The 20,845-nt window shown below is 30.2% G+C and overlaps 2 pseudogenes; one reads left to right on the forward strand and one right to left on the reverse strand.

The window, feature by feature from the left end:
- Positions 1-2,401: 2,401 nt before the first annotated feature.
- On the reverse strand, positions 2,402-3,118 carry LOC125856079 (protein NTM1-like 9; annotated as a pseudogene).
- Positions 3,119-12,719: 9,601 nt separating this feature from the next.
- On the forward strand, positions 12,720-13,278 carry LOC125856080 (NAC domain-containing protein 2-like; annotated as a pseudogene).
- Positions 13,279-20,845: the final 7,567 nt, after the last annotated feature.

The raw sequence follows: 20,845 nt of genomic DNA on the forward strand, positions 1-20,845 counted from the left end.
CTTGTGTTGATGTGTATACAACACAAAAGGTTAATGATTAAGTTTATTCCATTTTAGTTTCCATTAAAATTTGTAGTTGTTGCTAAAATTCATGTTTTACATAAGAATTGTTAATTGTGTTTGTATACATATTTAATTTGCTTCAAAGTCAATATAAATGTCTATCTACTGATTTCTATTGATATAAGCAGCAATAATTGGTTGCATTCTCGAAATCACGCAACTTAGATGTTTGTATTTATGTTTACAATAATATAATTGGATTCAAATTTATTTGTTTGCAATAAATAGAGGTTTGTTTGAATGCTTGACACATTGAGTCATTAAAAGTGTTTGTTTTCAAAAAATAAAATCATTCATTAGCAATAATTGGTTGCATTCTTGACGTTCTTTTTTTAGATTAGGCTCATCAATAACTATTGACATTTTTATCAGTTCAAAGGATACATGTCCCTTTCCTTACTGTCAAGTGGCTTTCCGCTCCTCTCTTTGTTTCGATGAAAGCCTCAACGTTCGCTTAAGTGTATTGTTGAGGTAGACAAGAATTTGCTGACCTACTTGCTCTAGAAAAGTTTAAGTAGTATGTATTCATTTTCTCTAAAAGAAATTGTCTTGGATCTGTGTTAAGAACGTCTCAATAAAATTAGTAGTCTAACACCAAATTATAATAAGAGGCCTTAAATATTTATACACATGCACAAAAATATTAAGTATTAATTTAGATTTGCCTTTTTTATTCTAATATAATTCTTTTGCCATTTAACTTCACATGGTAATATTATTATTTATGAAAATAAATTTAAATGAGGTTAGACATTTGTTTGCAATATATCGCATTGCATTCAAGCTCCTTCCTCGAAAAAATAAGATAAATATAAGGGGTTTCTTTTTTCTTTCTTTTGATGAGCTATCCATATAAAATTTTATAACCTAATGTAACAAAAGAAAAAAAAACTTGATAGCATTTCTATTTGCATGCCTATAAACATTATAATTCAATCATTTCAAGTACGGACTCAATGCTTGAATTCTCATATGGATTAATTCCATTAATTTTCCATAATCTCCATGTTAAACATTATTTTTTAATGTGCTTGTACTTGCTTCATAATTTGTCCTCACTTTCATAATTACTCTCTAACTGATTGTCATTATCGTTGCTAATTACTTGATCAATGATCATAATTACTTCCAAATAGATGATCTACTAATACATATCACTTTTATTAGTTCAAGTGTTTTGTTGAGGTAGACAAGCATTTGCTGACTTGCTTGCTCTGGAAAAACTTAAGTATTATGTTTTTTTTTTCTAAAAGAAAATATCATGGATCTGTGTCAAGAACGTCTCAATAAAATTTATAGTCTAACACCAAATTATAATAAGAGGCCTTAAATATTTATACACATGCACAAAAATATTATTAATTCAGGATTGCCTTGTTTTATTCTTAGTCAGGGCGGCTCTATGCTTTCAAAAATAAGGCCTTTGCCTTAGGCCCCCAAATTCCGGGGGGCCCAAATTTTTGTCAAGAATAAATTATGTGTTAATTTTTTTATAGAAAAATTAATTATTTATGATAAAAAGTATAATTTTTTTTAAATAAATTATTTTATCCACTTTAACATCTTTTGTACTTTGTTAAAAATAAGAATTAACAGTGAAAAGTGTTGAACAAAGTGAATTATAAATTCTTTTTTATTTCTTTTTAAATTTTAGTTTCAAGCATTACTCTAAGCATATTAAAATGAGGTATACCAAGTCTTCAACTTTTTGAGTCAAATTCTATGATTCTAAACTTCTAACTCTTATCTTTATTTAATAATTATCAACTTATTACTTATATCATTATGTTAACAATACATATAATAATTGTCTCACTTAAAGGATGTTTTTCAATGTTGAGTTGATAAAATCTTACCTAAAACTAGTAACTCAAAAAACAATATTAAGTACTAATAATTTTCATCTTAATAGTGTATTTTTTTTTTTTTTGAATAAATACGTATATGAAGTGTATTTATATTTTAGGCCGCAAATTGAAATTTCGCTTTAGGTCCCCAATTACGTTGAGCCGCCCCTTTCTTAGTTCATTGTTTTTTGCGTTTAGCTTCACATGGTAGCATTATTATTTATAAAAATAAAAAATTGAAAAGGTTAAACATGTGTTTGCCATATAAACAAAACAAGGATGATCAAGCTATTAAAAGAAGAAATTGTATTAATTAGTTTTCTTCAATATTTAAAGACAAATACTCATGCAACAATGTATCCTCAACTGCAAATTCATATTTTTCTAAACGAAAATTATTCACATTCAAGCTATTATAAGTTTATAACCTAATGACTAATGTAACAAAAAAAAAGTACTTGATAGCATTGCTATTTGCATGCTTATAAACATTAAAACTCAATCATTTCCAATACAGAATCAATGCTTGAATCCTCATATGGATTGATTCCATTATTGTTTAATGTACTTGTACTTGCTTCATCACTTGTCCTCACTTCATAATTACCCTCTAATTGATTGTCATTATCATTGCTAATTACTTGATCATAATTACCTTCAAATAGATAATCCAATAATCCATCAACATCTTCATCCTTAACATCATCATCATCGTCATCATTATTATTTTCCTCATCGTTTTTTGTCTTCTCTTTAATTCTATAAATGGCAAATATATCCTTGTTCTTGCTTTTCTTAATATACTCATCTGGCAAAAAATATTCCTTCAAAAGCCATTTTTCACTTTGATATTTTTCAATACCACTTTTATACCTCAAACTTCTCTTATATCCAATTATAATATTTCTATTTGATTTATCTCTAATGGGAATACCACTTGTTTGGCCACTCCAAGTCCCACTCCCAACTGTTCTTGAGAATCTCTTGTTCAAATTATTGAATTTCTTTAATCGCGTAAGAAAGTAACATGTTTTCTCTCCATCGATAATTTGCCATGGCTGTAAGTCTCCAAATACGTCCTTTAGTTTGATAACATGGGGACATGAAAAAATTCCATCGAGCATGAATCTTTTTAGATGGTTGATCAACTCTTTATCACTAGGATGGAATCAAAAACCTAAACTATGCTTAGATCTTGATAATGCCATGTTATTTGTAATTTTTTTTGGTATTTGTAAAAAGATCGATGTAATAGAATTTAATTGAATGTAATTGAGTTTATATGATATGTTGATTAAGCCTAATTTGTCTAGTATATTGTGTTAATTAAGCCTAGTCCATCTAGTGTTCGGATAGTTGGCGGTAGTATACAAGTGTTAATTAAGCCTAATCCTCTAAATTTTTGCGAATTACCAAATTTGACTACTAATCCTCTAATTTTTTTGTTAATTACCAAAATTTACTATTGACAGTTGTCAGTTTTCTTTAACCCCGAGTTTTTTTTTTGAATTTTTTGATAAACAATTATATTTGTTTCAATACCGGAAAATAATACCCCTTGGTTTTAATTATTTTGAGTATCAAATTTAATTTTTAGCTGAAAATTTATCATTTAATTTTATTTATAAACTATATAAATACAATTCGAAAATATTTGAAAGACATGATGCATTTTTTCACTAAAGTGATATGAGAAAAAGTGCAACTTCTAGTAGTAATTTTTGTTTAGTCTTTGAAATTTTGAAATATTAAACCTAATCCAATTTAATTTTTAAAATTAGTCAAGGTAATTCCGAAAGGAACTTAAAGGTGACAATATTTGGAATGAAAGGACTATGAATTACCACATGTTTAAATTACATAACTATTTTTTTTTTAAACCATGCAAATTAATTTTAAAAGTTACATTGGACTTAATCATATATTTAATCATTAACGTGTTTTTTTTTTTAATTTGTGGTATACGTATTTCCTTACAACCATACACAAGATAAGGACAACTATCTTATTAGAGTACATACATACATACCATACACTACAACAAAAGTAACTTTTAGCGGCAATTAATAAACACATTAATAAAGAATGCTAAAGTCTTTATCAGCATTACTTAAGTGTCATTAGATTCAATGTCGCTAAAGGCTTTAGGGACATATACAAAGAGTGTTAATTGCCGCTAAAAATACACATTTAGCGGCAATTGAGCTATTGTCGTTAACTAATTGCCGCTAAAGATAATTTTTAATGTAGTGATATATATTAATTCTACATATATTTTTATATAATTTACATATCTTACTACTAATTAAGAGTTTCTTATCATACAATGAGAAAGATACATGTATTTTTACAATTAGATACAATAAAATAAGGAATTTTTCTACCATATACACTAAAATAAGGAGAGAGGAGAGCGAGATGGGGAGGGAGGCAAACGAGAATATGGAGGGAGATAGTCATGTATCCAGATACATGCAAATGCACTAGATACACATTTGATACATGTATAATATTAGATAGATTAGGCTTAATTAACATATTAAATAAACTCCACTACATTCAATTAAATTATATTACATCACTCTTTTTACATCTACCAATTTTTTTTTACAAATAACATGGCTTTATCAAGATCTAAGCATAGTTTAGGTTTTCGATTCCATCCTAGTAATAAAGAGTTGATCAACCAACTAAAAAGGTTCATGCTCGATGGAATTTTTTCACGTCCCCATGTTATCAAACTAATTGACGTATTTGGAGACTTAGAGCCATGGCAAATTATCGATGGAGAGAAGACATGTTACTTTCTTACGCGATCAATAATTCGAACAAGAGATTCTCAAGAACAGTTGGGAGTGGGACTTGGAGTGGCCAAACAAGTGATATTCCCATTAGAGATAAATCAAATAGAAATATTATAATTGGATATAAGAGAAGTTTGAGGATTGAAAAAGATTAAAGTGAAACTTGCGGAATATATTCAAAACAGAAATCATGCAATCAAGATGACTGCTCGGTTTCTTCTCCTCCTCCTCTCGTTGTCATAATCATCATCATTATTATCAGTTTTAATATTCTCAATTAACATGTCTTGAGGTTTGAAATTTCCACGAGCTATGACAATATTTTTAAAATCCTGAAAAGCTTTTTTGTGTGCGGTGCAGAGTTTCATCTTGCAAATCATGATAGCACTTAATAGTTGCAAACGCTTGATTTCCTTGTCATCGGATTTTACAAACCATAGTCTTGCCTCCATTACTTTACTGTAACCCATTATCCAACTTCAACTTTAAATGAAACTATTTAATTTATAAACTCAAAAGTTCTTGAATTTTAATTCAAGTTCTCTCTATTTTGTATATTTCTATATAACTAGTCATAACTCTATTTATAAAAGCAAGAAACAAAATTAAATTAGGATTAAAAAATCTATTCTATATAGAATTAGGACAAATAAATCTTAACTAGGCATTAATTAAGTAAATATCAAAAACAACAAATTCTAAACAACTTAGAATTCCTACTACTTTAAATTATTATTCAAACATGGATATCACATCTTTGTATAGATTTTAAGATGCATTATGATCGTACACTTGTGACCAAATAGAATATCAAATATCTTTGTGCTCAAGTCTCAAGGTTAAAATCTTAATATATTTTTTTTGGTAACTAATAAAATCATAAATTTCTGTAGAAGTGTGTGTATATATATATATTTCCATTTTTTCTTATATCACTTTAGTGAAAAAATTGGGAAGCAGCTCCTGTCCAGTAGAGGTTATGTCCATTTCCTCAAGTGGAGCATTAGATTCTTTACACGTGTCCCATAAAAATTTTAATGAATTAATTTGATCATCCTTTAATTAGGGTTAATTATTTTTACAATGGTCCTTCATCTCTTTCCAAATATTTATATTTACACGGTCAAATAGTAATACATCGTCTTTGTCATGTTGTCCCCTCTATTGTTTTTATTTTTGATTTATATCCTCTTCTCTATTTCTAGTATGATATTTAATTCAAAATAAGTTTTTAACATAAAAATAAATAACAAAACCAATAAACAGATTGCAAAATTAACTTCTTTTTTGAAAATTCACTTTGAAAAAAGAGGGTAGCAAAGCAACACATAAATATTGAAAATCTCAATTTTATCGATAGAAAGACAATATACAATTCCTAACACAATTTTTAATCTCAGCCTAATTTAATTACTCCATCTATCCCAATTTATGTGACTTACTTTCCTTTTTAGTTCGTCCAAAAAAGAATGACACATTTCTATATTAAGTAAAATTTTAACAATAACATGTCGATTTTACCCTTAATAAAATGATTTACAGCCACACAAATTTCTATCTTTCATTTTGGACCACAAGTTTTAAAAGTCTTCCTTTCTTTCTTAAACTCCGTGTCAAGTCAAACTACCTGACATAAATGGGACGGAGGGAGTATCTAATTTCACTAAAAAAAAAAATCGTAACAAAGTATTATAAATTCTTAAATCAAAAACAGATGATAATAAATTCCAATATTTTGTGAAATTAATTCGATGTACCATGTTTTCCTCCTTAAACACTATTAAGATAGTTTTTTTTTTCTTTTCAAATATTAAAGATAGTTTTATTAAGATGAAATGGAGGAAAGAGAGAAAAGTTTTTTCCTTGTGGAGACGGATAAAACAAAAGTTAACCCTAGTTAAAAAATAAAACAAATCGATCCATTGAAACATTTATGAGACACGTATAAAGCATCTAATGCCTCACTGGAGGAAATAGACAGAACCTCTACTGGACCGGAGCCGCTTCAAAAAAATTGCAATACGCCTTTCAAATATTTTACAAATTTTAATTGTTGTGACTTATCATTTATTTTTTGTAATTTATAAATACGAAAAAATTAATATTCAAATTATAAATTTTCAGATAAAAATAAAGGTTAATTTTCAAAATCTAAAAAATGTGACATAATTAAAATCAAGGGTATTTATTTTCCAATATTGAAACAAAAAATTGTTTATCAATAAATGAAAAAATTAACCTAGAACCGTCAATTACTGAAATTACAAAACTTGGGGTCAAATTTAGTAATTACATTTCTTACGGAATTAATTAAGGAGAGAATTGTGAAATTAAGTCAAATATTATCTTTTCCCTACACTTTTATACCGCCAACACTATCCCAATAGTAATTACGTTTCTTACGGAATTAATTATCAAATATTATCTATCCCAATATTAGATAGATTAGGCTTAATTAACGTATTATATAAACTCTACTACATTGAATTAAATTCTCTACATCGATCTTTTTACATCTATCAATTTTTTTTTACAAATAACATGACTTTATCAAGATCTAAGCATAGTTTAGGTTTTCGATTACATCCTAGTAATAAAGAGTTGATAAACCATCTAAAAAGGTTCATGCTCGATGGAATTTTTCCACGTCCCCATGTTATCAAACTAAAGGACATATTTGGAGACTTAGAGCCATGGCAAATTATCGATGGAGAGAAGACATGTTACTTTCTTACGCTATCAATAATTCGAACAAGAGATTCTCAAGAACTGTTGGGAGTGAGACTTGGAGTGGCCAAACAAGTGGTATTCCCATTAGAGATAAATCAAACAAAATATTACAATTGGATATAAGAGAAGTTTGAGGATTGAAATAGATTAAAGTGAAACTTGCGGAATATATTCAAAACAGAAACCATGCAATCAAGATGACTGCTCAGTTTCTTCTCCTCCTCCTCCTCGTTGTCATAATCATCATCGTTATTATCAGTTTTAATTTTCTCAATTAACATGTCTTGAGGTTTGAAATTTCCATGAGCTATGACAATATTTTCAAAATCCTAAAAAGCTTTTTTGTGTGTGGTGTGGAGTTTCATCTTGCAAATCATGGTAGCACTTAATAATTGCAAACGTTTGATTTCCTTGTCATCAGATTTTACAAACCGTAGTCTTGCCTCCATTACTTTACTGTAACCCATTATCCAACTTCAACTTTAAATGAAACTATTTAATTTATAAACTCAAAAGTTCTTGAATTTTAATTCAAGTTGAATTTTAATTCAAGTTCTCTCTATTTTGTATATTTCTATATAACTAGTCATAACCCTATTTATAAAAGCAAGAAACAAAATTAAATTAGGATTAAAAAATCTAGTCTATATAGAATTAGGACAAATAAATCTTAACTAGACATTAGTTAAGTAAATATCAAAAACAACAAATTCTAAACAACTTAGAATTCCTACTACTTTAAATTATTATTCAAACATGGATATCACATCTTTGTATAGATTTTAAGATGCATTATGATCGTACACTTGTGACCAAATAGAATATCAAATATCTTTGTGCTCAAGTCTCAAGGTTAAAATCATAATATTTTTTTATTGGTAACTAATAAAATCATAAATTTCTGTAGAAGTGTGTATATATATGTATTTCCATTTTTTTTTTATCACTTTAGTGAAAAAATTGGGAAGCAGCTCCTGTGCAGTAGAGGTTATGTCCATTTCCTCCAATGGAGTATTAGATTCTTTACACGTGTCCCATAAAAATTTTAATGAATTAATTTGATCATCCTTTAATTAGGGTTAATTATTTTTACAATGGTCCTTCATCTCTTTCCAAATATTTATATTTACACGGTCAAATAGTAATACATCGTCTTTGTCATGTTGTCCCCTCTATTGTTTTTATTTTTGATTTATATCCTCTTCTCTATTTCTAGTATGATATTTAATTCAAAATAAGTTTTTAACATAAAAATAAATAACAAAACCAATAAACAGATTGCAAAATTAACTTCTTCTTTTTTGAAAATTCACTTTGAAAAAAGAGGGTAGCAAAGGAACACATAAATATTGAAAATCTCAATTTTATCTATAGAAAGACAATATACAATTCCTAATACAATTTTAATCTGAACCTAATTTAATTACTCCATCTATCCCAATTTATGTGACTTACTTTCCTTTTTAGTCCGTCCAAAAAAGAATGACACATTTTTATATTAAATAAAATTTTAACTATAAAATGTCGATTTTACCCTTAATGAAATGATTTTCAGCCACAGAAATTTATATCATTCATTTTGGACCACAAGTTTTAAAAGTCTTCCTTTCTTTCTTAAACTCTGTGTCGAGTCAAACTACCTGATAGAAAATGGGACGGAGGGAGTATCTAATTTCACTAAAAAAAAAATCGCAACAAAGTCTTATAAATTCTTTCACCAAAAACAGATGATAATAAATTCCAATATTTTGTGAAATTATTTCGATGTACCATGTCTTCCTGCTTAAACACTATTAAGATAGTTTTTTTTTTTAATTTTCAAATATTAAAGATAGTTTTATTAAGATGAAATGGAGGAAAGAGAGAAAAGTTTTCTCCTTGTGGAGACGGATAAAAAAAAGTTAACCCTAGTTAAAAAATAAAACAAATCAATCCATTGAAACATTTATGGGACACATGTAAAGCATCTAATGCCTCACTGGAGGAAATAGACAAAACCTCTACTCTACTGAGGCCGCTTCCAAAAAATTGCAATACGCCTTTCAAATATTTTACAAATTTTAATTGTTATGACTTATCATTTGTTTTTTGTAATTTATAAATACGAAAAAAAATAATATTCAAATTATAAATTTTCAGTTAAAAATAAAGGTTAATTTTCAAAATCTAAAAAATGTGACATAATTAAAATCAAGGGTACTTATTTTCCAATATTGAAACAAAAAATTGTTTATCAATAAATGAAAAAAGTAACCTAGAACCATCAATTACTGAAATTACAAAACTTGGGGTCAAATTTAGTAATTACGTTTCTTACGGAATTAATTAAGGAGAGAATTGTGAAATTAAGTCAAATATTATCTTTTTCCTACACTTTTATACCGCCAACACTATCCCAATAGTAATTACGTTTCTTACGGAATTAATTACCAAATATTATCTATCCCAATATTAGATAGATTAGGCTTAATTAACATATTATATAAACTCCACTACATTGAATTAAATTCTTTACATTGATCTTTTTACATCTACCAATTTTTTTTACAAATAACATGGCTTTATCAAGATCTAAGCATAGTTTAGGTTTTCGATTCCATCCTAGTAATAAAGAGATGATCAACCATCTAAAAAGGTTCATGCTCGATGGAATTTTTCCACGTCCCATGTTATCAAACTAATTGACGTATTTGGAGACTTAGAGCCATGACAAATTATCGATGGAGAAAAGACATGTTACTTTCTTACGCGATCAATAATTCGAACAAGAGATTCTCAAGAACTATTGGGAGTGGGACTTGGAGTGGCCAAACAAGTGGTATTCCCATTAGAGATAAATCAAATAGAAATATTATAATTGGATATAAGAGAAGTTTGAGGATTGAAAAAGATTAAAGTGAAACTTACGGAATATATTCAAAACAGAAACCATGCAATCAAGATGACTGCTCGGTTTCTTCTCTTCCTCATCCTCGTTGTCATAATCATCATCATCATTATCAGTTTTAATTTTCTCAATTAACATGTCTTGAGGTTTGAAATTTCCACGAGCTATGACAATATATTCAAAATCATGAAAAACTTTTTTATGTGCGGTGCAGAGTTTCATCTTGCAAATCAAGGTAGCACTTAATATTTGCAAACGCTTGATTTCCTTGTCATCGGATTTTACAAACCGTAGTCTTGCCTCCATTATTTTGCTGTAACCCATTATCCAACTTCAACTTTAAATGAAACTATTTAATTTATAAACTCAAAAGTTCTTGAATTTTAATTCAAGTTCTCTCTATTTTGTATATTTCTATATAACTAGTCATAACCCTATTTATAAAAGCAAGAAACAAAATTAAATTACGATTAAAAAATCTATTCTATATAGAATTAGGACAAATAAATCTTAACTAGACATTAATTAAGTAAATATCAAAAACAACAAATTCTAAACAACTTAGAATTCCTACTACTTTAAATTATTATTCAAACATGGATATCACATCTTTGTATAGATTTTAAGATGCATTATTATCGTACACTTGTGACCAAATAGAATATCAAATATCTTTGTGCTCAAGTCTCAAGGTTAAAATCATAATATTTTTTTTTTGGTAACTAATAAAATCATAAACTTCTTTAAAAGTATATATATATATATATATATTTCCATTTTTTCTTATATCACTTTAGTGAAAACATTGGGAAGCAGCTCCTGTCCAGTAGAGGTTATGTCCATTTCCTCCAGTGGAGCATTAGATTCTTTACACGTGTCCCATAAAAATTTTAATGAATTCATTTGATCATCCTTTAATTAGGGTTAATTATTTTTACAATGGTCCTTCATCTCTTTCCAAATATTTATATTTACACGGTCAAATAGTAATACATCGTCTTTGTCATGTTGTCCCCTCTATTGTTTTTAATTTTGATTTATATCCTCTTCTCTATTTCTAGTATGATATTTAATTCAAAATAAGTTTTTAACATAAAAATAAATAACAAAACCAATAAACAGATTGCAAAATTAACTTCTTTTTTTTTGAAAATTCACTTTGAAAAAAGAGGGTAGCAAAGGAACACATAAATATTGAAAATCTCAATTTTATCGATAGAAAGACAATATACAATTCCTAACACAATTTTTAATCTCAGCCTAATTTAATTACTCAATCTATCCCAATTATGTGACTTACTTTCCTTTTTAGTCCGTCCAAAAAAGAATGACACATTTCTATATTAAGTAAAATTTTAACTATAAAATGTCGATTTTACCCTTAATGAAATGATTTACAACCACAAAAATTTTTATCATTTATTTTGGACCACAAGTTTTAAAAGTCTTCCTTTCTTTCTTAAACTCCGTGCTGAGTCAAACTACCTCACATAAAATGGGACAGAGGGAGTATCTAATTTCACTAAAAAAAAATCGTAACAATGTCTTTTAAATTCTTTTATCAAAAACAGATGATAATAAATTTCAATATTTTGTGAAATTATTTCGATGTACCATGTCTTCCTCCTTAAACACTATTAAAATAGTTTTTTAAATATTAAAGATAGTTTTATTAAGATGAAATGGAGGAAAGAGAGAAAAGTTTTTTTCTTGTGGAGACGGATAAAAAAAAGTTAACCCTAGTTAAAGAAGAAAACAAATCGATCCATTGAAACATTTATGGGACACGTGTAAAGCATCTAATGCCTCACTGGAGGAAATAGATAGAACCTCTACTGGACCGGAGCCGCTTCCAAAAAAGTGCAATATGCCTTTCAAATATTTTACAAATTTTAATTGTTGTGACTTATCATTTTTTTTTTTTTGTAATTTATAAATACGAAAAAAAAATTCAAATTATAAATTTTCAGTTAAAAATAAAGGTTAATTTTCAAAATCTAAAAAATGTGACATTATTAAACTCAAGGGTACTTATTTTCCAATATTGAAACAAATAATTGTTTATCAATAAATGAAAAAATTAACCTAGAACCGTCAATTACTGAAATTACAAAACTTGGGGTCAAATTTAGTAGTTACGATTCTTACAGAATTTATTAAGTAGAGAGTTGCGAAATTAAGTCAAATATTATCTTTTCCCTACACTTTTATACCGCCAACACTATTCCAATAGTTTTTACGTTTCTTATGGAATTAATTACCAAATATTGTGTATCCCAATATTAGATAGATTAGGCTTACTTAACGTATTATATAAACTCCACTACATTCAATTAAATTCTATTACATCGATCTTTTTACACCTACCAATTTTTTTTTACAAATAACATGGCTTTATCAAGATCTAAGCATAGTTTAAGTTTTCGATTTCATCCTAGCAATAAAGAGTTGATCAACCATCTAAAAGGTTCACGCTCGATGGAATTTTTCCACGTCCCCATGTTATCAAACTAAATGACCTATTTGGAGACTTAGAGCCATGGCAAATTATCGATGGAGAGAAGACATGTTACTTTCTTACGCGATCAATAATTCGAAAAAGAGATTCTCAAGAACAGTTGGGAGTGGGACTTGGAGTGGCCAAACAAGTGATATTCCCATTAGAGATAAAACAAATAGAAATATTATAAATGGATATAAGAGAAGTTTGAGGATTGAAAGTGGTATTGAAAAATATTAAAGTGAAAAATGGCTTTTGAAGGAATATTTTTTGCCAGAAGAGAATATTAAGAAAAGAAAGAACAAGGATATATTTGTCATTTGTAGAATTAAAGAGAAGAAAAAAGAAGAAGAGGAAAATAATAATGATGTTAAGGATGATGATGTTGATGGATGAGTGGATCCTCTATTTGGAGGTAATTATGATCAACTAATTAGCAAAATATGAATTTGCGGTTGAGGACGAATTGTTGCATGAGTAGTTTTTTTAAAATATTAGTACAATTTCTTCTTTTATTATCTTGATCATCCCTATTTTGGGTTTTTATTTGTCTTCAATGGTTAATTATGTATACACAATAAAATCTTATATGGATAGCTCATCAAAAGAAAGGAAAAATATCCTTATATTTATCCTTATTTTTTTTGGACGAAGGGGCTCGAATTCAACACAATATATTGCAAACAAATATCTAACCTTTTCTAGTTCTTTGCTTTATAAATAATAATATTATCATGTAAAGTTAAACACTAAACACAATTATGTAAGAATAAAAAAAGGCAACCCTAAATCAATAATATTTTTGTGCATGTGTATTTAAGGCCTCTTATTATAATTTGGTGTTAGACTACTAATTTTATTGAGATGTTCTTGACACAAATTCAAGACATTTTCTTTTAAAAAGAAACCGGTTTAGATAGTCAAAAGCTTGAAGGTTCAAATTTTTTCTTGAGGTTTTGCCCTTGAAGTTTTCATTCAAGCTTTCTGACAAAGCTCCGTTGGTGGTGGAAGCTCGTCATCTCCTTTGCTCTCCGTCCCGGTTTGTCTTCCAGTAACTCATTTATGCCTAGGATCAGAAGGTTTTAGTCAATTGGTTTTTGATTTGGAAGCATGAATATTTGTTACATAGTTAATAAGTTGCTGTTAAAGTGCATTCATATTATGCCATTTATATGCCTAAGTTTTCTGGTGATTAATTTTAGCTCATTTGTAAGTATTCATCTTCATGAATAAAGGCTAATAATCCATCTTCTTGCTATTTTCATGTGACTTCGGGTGAGTTCTTTGAATTCCATTACCTTCCTCTTTTCATTTCGAATTGGCCATGGAGGCCCAACTCAACCCTTTCTCGAGTCAACCTCATTGCCAAGATAAAGAAGTTGATGAACAGGAAGAAATAGAGCTGATGTAGATGTTCAAAAGTCCAAAAATGGACTGTATACACTTAATATACAGTTGAAACGAAAATACAGGTTGTTCGAAAGTTGAAGTGAGTTGTAGACACTTGGTATATAATCCGACAGACAAGAAAATAGACAAAAATACAACCCATATACAGATGTATACATTCAGTGTATACAGAAATTTTCAGAAACGAAAATGGGCCAAAGCCCAATTTTTCTTTGCACAACAGTAGCAGCGGGAAGCAGAAATAGGCCACGAAATGCTCTTTTTGTACCATACTTTTGGAAAAATTATTGAAATACACGTCTTATATTTCCCTTATTTCCAATATTCCCTTCTATTTCTAAAAACCTCTAAAATCCCTTATTTCTCTCCTAATTCTAAATTATTTTACAATGTATCCGAGCTACATATTATGTATCCGGTTTATTTTATAATGTATCCGAGCTAGTTCTTAATGTATCCGAGCTACATATTATGTATCCGGTTTATTTTACTTTTTCAGGGATTAATGTAATTACAAACTAAATAGGGATAGATTGTAATTTCATATTAAATCTATGTGATTCCTAAAATTTATACTAGCCATATTTTGGTCTATTTTATTGTATATCGGATTGAAGCTTTGGAACTTTGATATAGTGGCAGCTCGAAATCCTTCAATAGGCTATAACATCTTTTTGCTTCAACATTTGGTCCTCCTCATGTAAATTGTCACCATCAGTCTGTGTAGTTCCTCAATCAAGATTATGATATAAATCTCTCAACAATTCTTCTACTACATCCTTACTCTCACATTCTTCTACTTCATCACCATCTTCATATTCAAATTCAAATTCATATTCAGATTCTGACAATGGCTCACCCAAACATTCTCCATGGTGATACCAAAAAGTATAGTTCTTAATTATTCCATATACTTGCAAATGTGTCTCAACTGTTTTACGAGTTTCTAAAGTTGTATTGTAACATTTGACACATAGACATCGTATTTCATATTCTTCTCCTGTTTTCTGAAAAGCATAATCCAAAAAGTTTTGCACACCTACTAAATAGGTTTCATTGAGTCGATGCTCAACTAGTTGCATCCATTGCTTACTAGGAGCCATAACCTTGAAAAGTACATAAAAGTTAGATTAAAAAAGATAAAGGATAAAAAAAAATACGAAGATTCATACAACTTGTTATACTTAGATGCACAAAACATAAATGTGTGTTATGAATTATACACCACTGGTTAAAACGTATACTGTTTGTCTAAAGGTATTATTCATGATGTTCCATTTAACTCATGTTAAGATAAGATAAAATGGAGTATCTAATTATTTGACAGAGAGGCTTATTGTACAACTCACTCAACTCACATGTGAATTTTTGGATTCCAAAAATGAATAAATGCATTTTTTAACAAAAAAATAATCCAATTATACTAACAAACATAAAAATTTACTTACTTGAAAACATGTAATCTTCTATAGCTTTGTACTTACACAAAAAAGTCGCTTGTGATTAAAAAAAATTCTTATTGGTAGTCGCTTGTGATTAAAAAAAATTCTTATTGGTAGTCGCTTGTGATTAAAAAGTCTTGGCTCATAACTAACTTATCCTAAAGTTAAGAATTACCTAATCGCATCCTCAAACTAATACATAAAGAAAGAATCAAGAAAACTTATAATTCCAACTATATGCTACATTGGTTATAAGTCCAAACACATAATACAGGTGAATGTTTATTTAAGTTTGAGAATTAAATTTAAATTCACACACACACACACACACATATATATATATGTCATGCAGCTGCGCATAGTATGATAGGATTAATATAAAATTCTATCATACTTGATTTATCAGTCATGCAGCTGCGCACAGTGGTTTTGGGTCTGTGCAAGGTCATGGGTATCTCATCTCTTAGATAATAACCTAAGACATGATGCTACAGCAGCCGAGCAAATGACTCTTTTTATTTCTGGAACATGAATCTGTTGACAATCGCCTATGAACTTGAGTGGTTTATGTCATTTATTATGTAACTGTACTTTTACTATGAAGACTGTTCTTTGAATCTATAGTGTCTTTTTTTTTTCTGTAGCAAATGATACAACTAGTAACACAGGAGATTAAGTTCTTTAGAACATAATTTTTTTTTCCACTCCATGTTCAGTATCCGTTTTGGGGCACCGACTAATTCGGACAACTACTGTGTAAGACTCATTAAACGAAGATGCGCTCTATACCATAATTTTTTCCATTTTCAGCTCTCAAAGTAAAGCTTCTGGTTAAAGGTTAAGGAATTATATTCATCCTACCACAATCCTGAGTGACAAACAAGATAACCGTATTAAACCTAATCTTCCTGATGATATGAAGTTGTACAGTTAAGACAACTGGCATTTTAAAAAATCTAGAGTTACTGCATTGAGTTTTGAAATATTTCTTCTATTTATCATCAGGTGTCCAGTTGGAGAGATTTCATAAAGGGAACAAAGAGGGTAAGACTGTTATTACCTTATATTGCTGGTTAAGAAATGAGAAATTTGGCCTCCAAAGTTGAAAATAGAAGATCCCAATAAATCTTACGTCCAACGACCTATGAAACGAGGTTAAAAACATATACTCAATTAATTTTGTTTTAGTGATATTTAAAGCTTGAACTGGATATGGTGGAGTGTAAGCTTCATGCTTGTATCAATAGCACACCTAATTATTCTACAGCAAAATATATTTAGCACCTTATTTTAGATGTATATTAAGTTAGACAAGTACATATATGGGGAGCCCTTAATTATTGCATTTGGCATAGATTTCTATCTATGAACTGAATCCTGATAGGGCTATTCGTGATATGTTATATGCATATACGACATGTGATATAAGAGTCACCAATGTAAAGTTTTATCTATGGAACTTGATTGTCCATTATAGTGGCACTATTTTTCAATTATAGGAGTTAAAAAAGAGGAATAACAAATAGAGTAACTTGAATACAACAATGAAAAAATGACATCAATAAAACATATAGAAGAAACACAACAACTCGATTGGAAGAGGAACAAACCTGGAATTCTGTTTCGAGCAAAACTGAGGTGGAATTCTATTTTTGGGCAGAGCAGTAATGACACAAGCAAAATGACGCGATCAGGAGAGGAACGTCAAGATTAAGCAGGGAATGCAATGCAGTTGCAATGAGAGTGGCCAGCTTTTGGGAGATATCCAAAAGATGGAATGCACAGCAAAATGCAATGCAGCTGAATCAAACTAGGTTATATGTTTCTTAGTATATATGTTGCGTTTTCACATGTATATACAGTTGAATCCCACATAATTGATTAACTGAACAGATGATTGACGACTATAATCAGTAAACCTTGTCATTAACATGCTCCATTTTGTTTTGCAGGTTGGGAGTATAGATGAAAGTCTAATAGTTTAGACTGAGACTAAAGCAAGTGCAGCTGTAGAGGTGATTAGTAACCCAGTCATTCCAAATACTTATTTTTCTCTAGCGTTATTCCAGAGCAGGTGGACATGTGAATTATGTGATGTTACTCGATCGGAAGAGGAACAAACCTGAAATTCAGTTTCGAGTAAAGCTAGGGTGGAATTCTATTTTGATTAGAGCAGCAACGATATAAGTAAAAAGACGCGAATAGGGCAGAGGAACGTCAATATAAGATTGGGCAGGAAGAACAAAAAGAGTAGCTTGAATGCAACAATGAAAAAATGACATCAATAATACATATAGAAGAAACACAACAACTCAATCAGAAGAGGAACCAACCTAGAATTCTGTTTTAAGAAAAGCTGGGTGGAATTATGTTTTGAGCAGAGCAACAACAATACAAGAAAAAAGACGCGATTAGGACAGAGAAACGTCAAGAAATGTAAAGATTAAGCAAAAAAACGTGAAGAGGGCAAAGTGATGACCTTGATCGGTTGCACTGGCGTTATCAGAGCTAAAACTAGGGCATTAGGTGAGGGGCTGCTGTATTTTGAGAAAAAATAGAATGATGGTCTTTTTGGTTTACCCAGCTTCAGTATACTTTAATTTAGCGCTTAAAATTTTGTAAAAAATGAAATTTCATTTTTTTAATATTTTAGTATAAAAAATGGCGGAACTTTTCTCCCACTCTAGGCCCTCAATATAATTTGGGACCAGTGAATTAATTTTTTAAGACTAGATTTAATACCTTCTCAATAAAATGTACAAATAAGGACCGAAATATAATCTCGTCTCAATAGATATACTTTTAGAGACATGATAATTCACTCGTCCCTAAATGTTGGTCTTAAATAAGACTTTTTTCTTGTAGTGTGAACTTATGATTGGATTGGTAGTCTATAATTCTTGTCTTTCCAAGTATTTTGATATTATTGTGGTTGTGTGTTTTTCGTTGGGATTTACTCAGCACCAAGAGAACTTTGAGATGGAGGCTCTCCCATTGGTAGATGCCTGGTCTCTAGAAGAAATTGCCTTGTCTCAAACTACGTGCCCCAATAGGATTATCTTTAATGACTTAAGCTAGTGGATTCACTTTAGCAAGAATAAATGATACGATTTCTTACCTTGGCAAGTAGATTCCAATGTCATTTTAGGTATGGATTGGTTCTCTCCTTATGATGTTACTCTTAATTGCAATGTTAAGATGGCGACCTTAGCGATGCCTGGCGTTGTGAGGGTTTAGTTGAAGAGTGCTAGTGGTTCTTACCCTAGTAAAGTTATTTCTTTCCTCCATACTCAGAGATTGGTTGAAAAAGGGTATTTATCTTACTTATCTTTTATCCGGGACTTTAGCATTGAGATACCTCCCATGGAGTCCATTCCCATGCTTCAAGAGTTTGCATATGTATTTCCTACTGATCTTTTATATGTTTCTTTTGATAGAGTCATTGATCTTGCAATTTATTTGGTGTCGGACACCAAAATCATCTATATTCATCCTTATCGCATGGCCAATAGAGTTGAATGAGCAGTTGCAGGTCTATTAAGTAAGGGGGTTATTTTCTCTAGTATGTAACCTTAGGGTGCATCGGTTTTATTTGTGAAATAGAAGGATGGTCCTTTGAGGATGTGCATCGATTATAGACAACTGAACAAGGTCACTATTAAGAACAAGTATCCTCTTCCACACAATGATGATTTGTTTGATCATCTTTAGGGTCTGCTTTGTTTTCCAAGATAGACTTGTGGTCTAGTTACCATCAGTTCATGATTAGGGCATCAAATGTCCCTAAGACAGCTTTCTAGAGTAGGTATGGTGATATACCGTGAGTTTACGGTATTTTTGATATGTTTTACTTAGAGTTTGTGTGTGTCTTAGGCCATTTTGTTATTAGAAATAATGGTTTGTGCATAATTCTTGTAGGAAATAGGCTTGGATGCAGTTGATGAGGATGCGAGCTGAAAATTACTGAAGTAGCCACCAACGGACCGTAGGTCCATCGACGAACCGTTGATGGGCAGTCGTAGGTCTTGGCCTTTGAGATGAGTTTCTGTAACTCAAACCACGGAGTTCCAGGACGGATCGTAGTCCAGTCCACAGACCGTATGTGGTGCATCGTAGGTGGAACATCAGGGAAGTTTGACAAGTGTGGAACCACAGAGTAAGACGACCCACGGTCCATCCTGCACGTCCGTTAATGATGATTTGAGAGTTGAAGGTTCCAGTACCTAATGAAAGTTTCTAAGTGTTGAGCCACGAAGAGGACTTACGGACCATAGGTCGACCCACGGTCCGTAGGTCGAAGCATCGTTTGAAACCGCATCTTGCCAGTTATTTCCTTATTTTGTTTCCTGTTTTATTTAGGAGTTGTTTTCTATAAATAGGAGTTATAAACCTCATTTTTGGGGGTTAGACATTATTGTATACTTTTAGTTTTGGTCTTTTGGGAGTTATTTTGCAAACTCTTAACATTCTAATTTCTGGAAGTTGGTTAATACTATTTTTACTTTGAATTTCAATTCAAGATTTGGGTTTTTATCTATTCTCATTGTAAGTTCATGAATTCTTTTTACCTAATTATGAATTGTGTTCTTTCAAGCATGAGTAGCTAAATCCACAACTAGGGTTGTGGGAACCATGAGCAATTAAAACAGAATGAATGATAATTATGTAATTCTTGAATAGTGCATGTATTGTTAATCCTTTCATTTAGAAGTCTTTTAAACGGTTGCAAATGTTAGAAATCGCCTCATTCCTACTTGCTGGACCAAAGAGGTAATGAATGAGAAAAGAATTAACAACAGAGATGTAGTGGATACTATCTAATAGTCTAATGTCAATGGGAGCGAGGGTGAAAACTAAGTCATGCATTAATGTAATTTCTAATTTGGGGTAAAGGTAAGGCTTAATAAATCATACACCCGTAGCCGAACCAAGGTGTGAGGTGAAATTCCCTACTTGGAGGACCAATCACTTAGGGATACCTAACTTACCAACTTTGCATTTAAAACCCTAGGAAAGGATTACTATTATTTGGATTACTGCATTAGGAGCTTATGGGGAACACATATGCCCTAGTTTCTCTCTTATATTGATTTCTCAAACTGATAATCTTGCTTACTTATTACTTGATCAACAATTTGTTACTTGCTTACAAACCCCCCCCC

The sequence above is a fragment of the Solanum stenotomum genome, chromosome 2 (genome assembly GCF_019186545.1).
Source record: "Solanum stenotomum isolate F172 chromosome 2, ASM1918654v1, whole genome shotgun sequence".
Classification (NCBI taxonomy): Eukaryota; Viridiplantae; Streptophyta; class Magnoliopsida; order Solanales; family Solanaceae; genus Solanum; species Solanum stenotomum.